This window comes from Eleutherodactylus coqui, chromosome 8, assembly GCF_035609145.1.
Source record: "Eleutherodactylus coqui strain aEleCoq1 chromosome 8, aEleCoq1.hap1, whole genome shotgun sequence".
Lineage (NCBI taxonomy): Eukaryota > Metazoa > Chordata > Amphibia > Anura > Eleutherodactylidae > Eleutherodactylus > Eleutherodactylus coqui.
The window spans coordinates 175,505,491-175,513,983 of NC_089844.1; positions in this window are offsets into that span (position 1 = coordinate 175,505,491).

An 8,493-nucleotide genomic window follows, 5' to 3' on the forward strand; every position below is an offset into this window, starting at 1 on the left:
AGTGGTGTGCAACCTTTGTCGCGCCAATATCAGCCGGATAGCCACCACCACCAGCATGCGCAGGCATATGATGGCCAAGCACCCCACAAGGCGGGACGAAGGCCGTTCACCGCCTCCGGCTTGCACCACTGCCTCTCCCCCTGGGCCCAAGCTGCCACTGAGATTCAACCCACCTCTCACGACACAGGCACGAGCATCACCTGGCCTGGACCCACACCCTCACCTCTGCTCTCCTCGGCCCCATCTAGCAATGTCTCTCAGCGCAGCGTCAAGCTGTCGCTAAGAGAATCGTTGGAGCGAAAGCGCAAATACGCTGCCACGCACCCGCACGCTCAAGCTTTAAATGTCCACATAGCCAAATTTATCAGCCTGGAGATGCTCCCCTACAGGCTTGTGGAAACTGAGGCTTTTAAAAACATGATGGCGGCGGCAGCCACGCGCTACTCTGTCCCCAGTCGCCACTGTTTTTCACGCTGTGCCGTCCCAGCCCTGCACGACCACGTCTCACACAACATTGTATGCGCCCTCACCAACTCGTTTACTGGCAAGGTCCACTTAACAACGGACACGTGGACAAGCACAGGCAGGCAGGGCCACTATATCTCCCTGATGGCACATTTGGTGAATTTAGTGGAGGCTGGGACCGAGTCAGAGCCTGGGACCGCTCATGTCCTACCCACCCCCAGAATAGCGGGCCCCAGATCGGTGCTGGTTTCTGCGGCAGTGTATGCCACCTCCACTAAACTTTCCTCCTCCTCCTCCAACGCAACCTCTACCTCGCAATCAAGACGTGTCAGCAGCAGCACGTCGCCAGCAGTCAGTGTCACGCGGCACGGCAGCACAGCGGTGGGCAAGCGTCAGCAGGCCGTGCTGAAACTACTCAGCTTAGGAGAGAAGAGGCACACGGCCCACGAACTGTTGCACGGTCTGACAGAGCAGACCGACCGCTGACTTTCGCCACTGAGCCTGCAACCGTGCATGGTCGTGTGTGACAACGGCAGTAACCTGGTGGCGGCTCTGCAGCTCGGCAGCCTCACGCACGTACCATGCCTGGCCCACGTCTTTTACTTGGTGGTTCAGCGGTTTCTGAAAGGCTACCCACACTTCTCAGACCTCCTCGGCAAGGTGCGCCGGGTCAGCGCACATTTCCGCAAGTCCAACACGGAGGCTGCCACCCTGCGGACCCTGCAACATCAGTTTAATCTGCCGACTGCTTTGCGACTTGCACACACGGTGTAACTCTACGCTCCACAGGTTGTCCCGGTTGTATGAGCAGCGTAGAGCTATAGTGGAATACCAACTCCAACATGGGCGGCGTAGTGGGAGTCAGCCTCCTCAATTCTTTACAGAGTGGGCCTGGATGGCAGATAGCTGCCAGGTCCTTGGAAACTTTGAGGAGTCTACCCTGATGGTGATCGGCGATGCTGTAATCATTAGCGTCACCATTCCCCTGCTATGCCTGTTGAGAAATTCCCTGAAAAGCATAAAGGCTGACGCTTTGCGGTCGGAAACGGAGGCGAGGGAAGACAGTATGTCGCTGCATAGTCAGAGCACCCTCATGTCTATATCTCAGCGCGTTGCGAAGAAGGAGGAGGAGGAAGAAGGGGAGGAGCCTGAGGAGGAAGAGACAGCTGGGCCCACTGCAGAGGGTACCCATGCTGCTTGCCTCTCATCCATTCAGTGTGTATGGCCGGAGGAGGAGAAGGAGGATCCTCAAAGTGATCTTCCTAGTGAGGACAGCCATATGTTGCGTACAGGTACCCTGGCACACATGGCTGACTTTATGTTAGCATTCCTTTCTCGTGACCCTCGCGTTAGACGCATTCTGGCCACTACGGATTACTGGGTGTACACACTGCTTGACCCACGGTATAAGGAGAACCTTTCCACTCTCATTCCCGAAGTGGAAAGGGGTTTGAGAGTGATGCAATACCACAGGGCCCTGGTGGACAAACTGATGGTAAACTTCCCATCTGACAGCGCTAGTGGCAGAAGGCGCAGTTCCGAGGGCCAAGTAGAAGGGGAGGCGCGGAGATCAGGCAGCATGTTCAGCGCAGGCAGGGGAACACTTTCCAAGGCCTTTGCCAGCTTTATGGCTCCCCAGCAAGACTGTGTTATACCTCCCCAGTCCAGGCTGAGTCGGAGGGAGCACTGTAAAAAGATGGTGAGGGAGTACGTAGCCGATCGTACCACCGTCCTCCATGACGCCTCTGCTCCGTACAACTACTGGGTGTCAAAGCTGGACACGTGGCCCGAACTCGCACTGTATGCCCTGGAGGTGTTGGCTTGCCCTGCGGCTAGCGTCTTGTCAGAGAGGGTGTTTAGTGCAGCTGGGGGAATCATCACGGACAAGCGTACCCGCCTGTCAACTGACAGTGTCGACAGGCTTACACTCATAAAGATGAACAAAGCCTGGATTTCCCCATACTTCTTTTCTCCACCAGCGGACAGCAGCGCTACCTAAAGACCTTTGTCAATCTGTGTATGATATTCGTCCTCCTCCTCCGGCTCCTCCTCCTGAAACCTCACGTAATCACCGCAAACGGGCAATTTTTCTGTGGGCCAAAAGGCTCATATAACTTTTCTAAATAATATTTATCTGTTTCAATTCTCATTAAAGCATTGAAACTTCCACCTGAACCAATTTTTATTTTGACTGGGCTGCCTCCAGGCCTAGTTAAAAATTAAGCCACAGTATGCTAAGCGATTAATGGGTTTCACCTGCCCTCTGGGTTGGGCATGGGCAATTTTTTGTGGGGTACATTTGTACTGTCGGTACACCAATTTTTCGGGCCCTCACCTACAATGTAATCCAAGTAATTTTTATGGGCTTTGCCTGCACTCATACTACACCACTGTGTCTGGGGTTGGCCTATACTTTTCTACAGAAATGTAACTCTGTTCTGCCTACCTATACTTCTGCCACAGTAATGCTAGAGGGGTCTGACTATACTTCAGCAACAGAAATGTAACTTCGGTCTGCCGATACTTCTGCTCCTGAAATGTTACCTTGGTTGGTGTATACTGTTACTACTGTAATTTTACTAATAGTGGGCTCTGCCCATACTGCTTCTACATAAATGATACTGGGGCCTGTCTATACTGCTACTACTGAAATGTTACAAATACTATGCTCTCCCTACACTGCTGCCAGGGAAATGTTTATTTGCTGCTTTGCCCATACTGCTTCTACGTAAATGTTACTGGGGCCTGTCCCTAATGATACTACTGAAATGTCACTGGGGTCTGTCTGCATTGCTGGAACTGAAATGTTACTGGGGTCTGTCTGCACTGCTGGAACTGAAATGTTACTGGGGTCTGTCTGCACTGCTGGAACTGAAATGTTACTGGGGCCTGTACCAAATGATACTACTAAAATGTTACTGGGGTCTGTCTGCACTGCTGGAACTGCAATATTACTGGGGTCTGTCAATACTGTTGCTACTGAAATGTTACTGGGGCCTGTACCTAATGATACTACTGAAATGTTACTGGGGTCTGCCTGCACTGCTGGAACTGAAATGTTACTGGGGTTTGTCCGCACTGCTGGAACTGAAATGTTACTGGGGTCTGTCTATACTGTAACTACAGAAGTGTTAATAGGGTCTCCCTAGACATCTGCAACATAACTGTTAGTGGGGTGTGCGTATACCTTAGCTACAGGAGTATTACAGGGGTCGGTGCATACTATGGGTGCACTAAGCGTTCCCATAGCGGTGTTCCACATACATGGCCCCAAAAAAATTACCCAGTCTGACTACGGCATGCAGTGTGGGCCGAAGCCCACCTGTATTTAATCTGACGTTAGCTCTGCTGTCCAGGCCATTGCAATGGGATATAGTTATGTACTGCCGGTGGGTTCCAGGGAGCCACCCATGCTATGGGTCCACAGGGACTTCACATTGGGGAGTTGTACCTGCCCGTGTGTATGTATAAAAAACCCCGGTCTGATTGGGGTATGCAGTGTGGGCCGAAGCCCACCTGTATTTAATCTGACGGTACCTCAGCTGTGCAGGTGGCTTCCTGGGACCCACTCATGCTGTCGGTCCACACGGACTTCGCATTAGGGAGTTGTAACTGCCTGTGTCGACTTATAAAGAACCCCAGTCTGACTGGGGCATGCAGTGTGGGCTGAAGCCCACCTGTTTTTAATCTGACGTTAGCTCTGCTGTCCAGGGCACTGCAATGGAATATATATTTATGTACCGCCGGTGGGTTCCAGGGAGCCACCCATGCTGTGGGTCCACAGGGACTTCACATTAGGGAGTTGTACCTGCCTGTGTATACTTATAAAAAAAAACAGTCTGACTGGGGCAGGCAGTGTGAGCCAAAGCTTACCTGTATTTTATCTGACGTTAGCTCAGCTGTGCAGGGCAAAGCAATGAGATTTATTTATGTACCGCAGGTGGGTTCCTGGGACCCACCTATACTGTCGGTCCACACAGAGTTGTACCTGACTGTGTCTACTTATAAAAACCACAGTCTGACTGGGGTATGCAGTGTGGGCTGAAGCCCACCTGTATTTAATCTGATGTTAGCTTTGCTGTCCAGGGCACTGCAATGGGATGCATTTATGTACCGCCGGTGGGTTCCAGGGAGCCACCCCTGCTGTGGGTGCACACGGAATTCTCATTGCGGAGTTGCACCTGCCTGTGACTATTTATAAAAAAAACCCAGTCTGACTGGGACATGCAGTGTGGGCCGAAGCCCACCTGTATTTAATCTGATGTTAGCTCTGCTGTCCAGGGCACTGCAATGGGATGTATTTATGTACCGCCGGTGGGTTCCAGGGAGCCACCCCTGCTGTGGGTGCACACGGAATTATCATTGCGGAGTTGTACCTGCCTGTGACTATTTATAGAAAACCCCAGTCGGACTGGGGCATGCAGTGTGGGCCGAAGCCCACCTGTATTTAATCTGACGTTAGCTCTACTATCCGGGGCACTGCATTGGGACAAACTACAGGAGCAATACAGCGCTAATGAGACGTGCACAGCTACGCTAGCATTGGAGTCCGCTGTAGGCCCGCGATTGCTGAGGGTTTGTGCAGAGGCCTATATCCTGGATGCAGTGAAAGTCCGCTTCCTGCCTAGGATTGCTGAAGCTGTGGGCCGAGGCCTATGTCATGGGCAAGGTGCAAGTCTGCCATGTTTGGCCGCTCAGATCTATTTTTTATCCATGTCTTGGGTTTCCTAGGACCCACCTATGCTGTTGGTGCAAACTTAGTTCCTATCGAGGTGTTTGACCTGTCTGGCACAAAGACACTGACTGACTTGGGTAGGGGGCAGAGTGCAGATGGCTTTCCCCTTGCGGTGTCGATTGAGCAATACGACACCGTGACAGAATGAATACTGTGTGGGCACATAGATTCCCCATAGCTATGTAACTCATGCCCCCGCTTGCAGCTCCTGATGGAGGCTGGCACTTTATTGGAATGCAGATCGAACGTCAATTTCCCATTGATTCTCAACTGCATTGTGGGCTATCTCCCCGCCCCTTTTAAAGAGAGTCGCTACCTGGCCCTGCCAACCCTCTGCAGTGTGTGCCTCTGGTTCCTCCTGATCGTAGACACACTTATAAATAGACATGAGGGTGGTGTGGCTATGCAGCCAGCGTGTGGCATGAGGGCAGCTGAAGGCTGCGCAGGGACACTTTGGTGTGCGCTGTGGACGCTGAGTCGTGCGGCGCGCGCGGGGGGGGGGGGGGGTGGTGTTTGTGCAGCATGTAACCCAGGAGAAGAGGCATCGTTGTGACCCGCAGGAAGTGCTTGTGCTTAGTTGGAGGTAGTGTGGTGCTTAGCTAAGGTGTGCCTTGCTAATGAGGGTTTGTCTGAAGTAAAAATTGTTAGGGCGGGGGCACACTCTTGCTGCTATTGTGGCTTATTAGTGGGACCTGGGAACCTGAAATGCAGCCCAGCATGTTGCCCCTTGCCTGCTCTATCAGTTTCTGTGTCGTTTCCATCACTTTCTTGGGTTTTCCAGATTTTCACCAATGAAAACCTTAGCGGAGCATGGGTGATATTCAAAAATGCTCGAGTCACCCATTGACTTCAATGGGGTTTGTTAGTCAAAACGAACCCTCGAGCATCAGGGAAAGTTCGACTCGAGCAACGAGCACCCAAGCATTTGGTGCTCGCTCATCTCTAATCAATAATTTTGAAACTTTAAAAAATTTTAAAAACATTGATAGATGAGCCTTTAGGGCCGCAGAAAATTGGCAGTTTAGCGCGATGACATGTTGTTTCTGGAGGAGGAGTAGCAGGAGGAGGAGTAATATCAGAGACAGATTGACAAAGCTAAATGCCCGGTTTTTCTGGTGATAGAGAAGAGTGCTTTTATCTGCGGTTGCAGCGAAAAGAATCTTTAGGTTCTGCTGCTCTCCACCGGTGGAGAAGAGAAGTCTGGGGAAATCCAGGCTTTGTTCATCTTTATGAGTGTAAGCATGTCGGCACTGGCAGTTGACAGGCCGGTACGCTTATCCATGATGATTCCCCCAGCTGCACTAAACACCCTCTTTGACAAGACGCTAGCGGCAGGGCAAGCCAGCACCTCCTGGGCATACAGCGCAAGTTCGTGCCACGTGTCCAGCTTTGACACACAATAGTTGCATGGAGCAGAGGCATCATGGAGGAGGGTGGTACGATCGGCTACGTACTCCCTCACCATCTTTTTACAGTGCTCCCTCCGACTCAGCCTTGACTGGGGAGTGGTGACGCAGTCTTGCTGGGGAGCCATAAAGCTGGCAAAGGCCTTGGAGAGTGTTCCCTTGCCTGCGCTGAACATTCTGCCTGATCTGCGCACCTCCCCTGCTACTTGGCCCTCATAACTGCTCCTTCTGTCGCTTGCGCTGTCAGATGGGAAGTTTAGCATCACTTTGTCCACCAGGGCCCTGTGGTATTGCATCACTCTCGTACCCCTTTCCTCTTCTGGAATGAGAGAGGAAAGGTTCTCCTTATACCGTGGGTCGAGAAGGGTGTACACCCAGTAATCCGTGTTGGCCAGAATGCGTCTAACGCGAGGGTCACGAGAAAGGCAGCCTAACATGAAGTCAGCCATGTGTGCCAGGGTGCCAGTATGCAAGACATGGCTGTCCTCGCTAGCAAGATGACTTTCAGGATCCTCCTCTTCCTCTACAGCCCATACACGCTGAACAGATGAGAGGCAAGCAGCATGGGTACCCTCTGCAGTGTGCCCAGCTGTCTCTTCCCCCTCCTCCTGCTACTCCCCCTCCTCCTCCTCTTCCAAAATGCGCTGAGATATAGACATGAGGGTGGTCTGGCTATCAAACGACACACTGTCATCCCCCGTCTCCTGTTCAAGCCGCAAAGTGTCAGCCTTTATGCCTTGCAGCGAACTTCTCAGCAGGCATAGCAGCGGGATGGTAATGCTAATAATTGCAGCGTTGCTGCTCACCATCTGGGTAGGCTCCTCAAAGTTTCTGAGGACATGGCAGATGTCTACCATCCAGGGCCACTCCTCGATAAAGAATTGGGGAGGATGACTACCACTACACCGCCCATTTTGGAGTTGGTATTCCACTATTGCTCTATGCTGCTCATAGAGTCTGACCAACATGTGCAGCGTAGAATTCCAATGTGTGGGCACGTCGCACAGCAGTCAGTGCTCTGGCAGATTAAACCGATGTTGCAGGGTCCTCAGGGTGGCAGCGTCCGTGGTGGACTTGCGGAAATGTGTGCAGACGCGGCACACCTTGTCAAGCAGGTCAGATAATTGCGGGTAGTTTTTCAGAAACCGCTGAACCACCAGATTGAAGACATGGGCCAGGCATGTCACATGTGTGAGGCTGCCGAGCTGCAGAGCTGCCACCAGGTTACGGCCGTTGTCATACACGAACATGCCCGGTTGGAGGCTCTGTGGCGAAAGCCAGACGTCGGTCTGCTCTGTCAGACCCTGCTAAAGTTCGGGGGCCGTGTGTCTCTTGTCACCTAGGCTGAGTAGTTTCAGCACAGCCTGCTGACGCTTGCCCACCGCTGTGCTGCCGCGCCACACCGACTGCTGGCGACGTGCTGCTCACACTTCTTAATAGAGAAGTAGAGGTTGCGTAGGAGGAGGAGGAGGGGGCGGGTTTAGAGGAGGTGGCATAGACCGCCGCAAATACCAGCACTGGGTGTGGGTAGGATGGGAGCGGTCTCAGGCTCTGACTCGGTCCCAGCCTCAACCAAATTCACCCACTGTGCCGTCAGGGAGATATAGTGGCCCTGCCCACCAGTACTTGTCCACGTGTCCGTGGTTAAGTGGACCTTCCCAGTAACCGCGTTGGTGAGGGCGCGATTGATGTTGTGGGAGACGTGCACTGGTGTAGGGCTGGGACAGAACACCAGGAAAAATAGTGGCGACTGGGGACTGAGTAGCGTGGGACCGCTGCCGCCATCATGTTTTTGAAAGCCTCCGTTTCCACACGCCTGTAGGGGCACATCTCCAGGCTGATGAATTTGGCAATGTGCACATTTAAAGCTTGAGCGTGCAGGTGCGT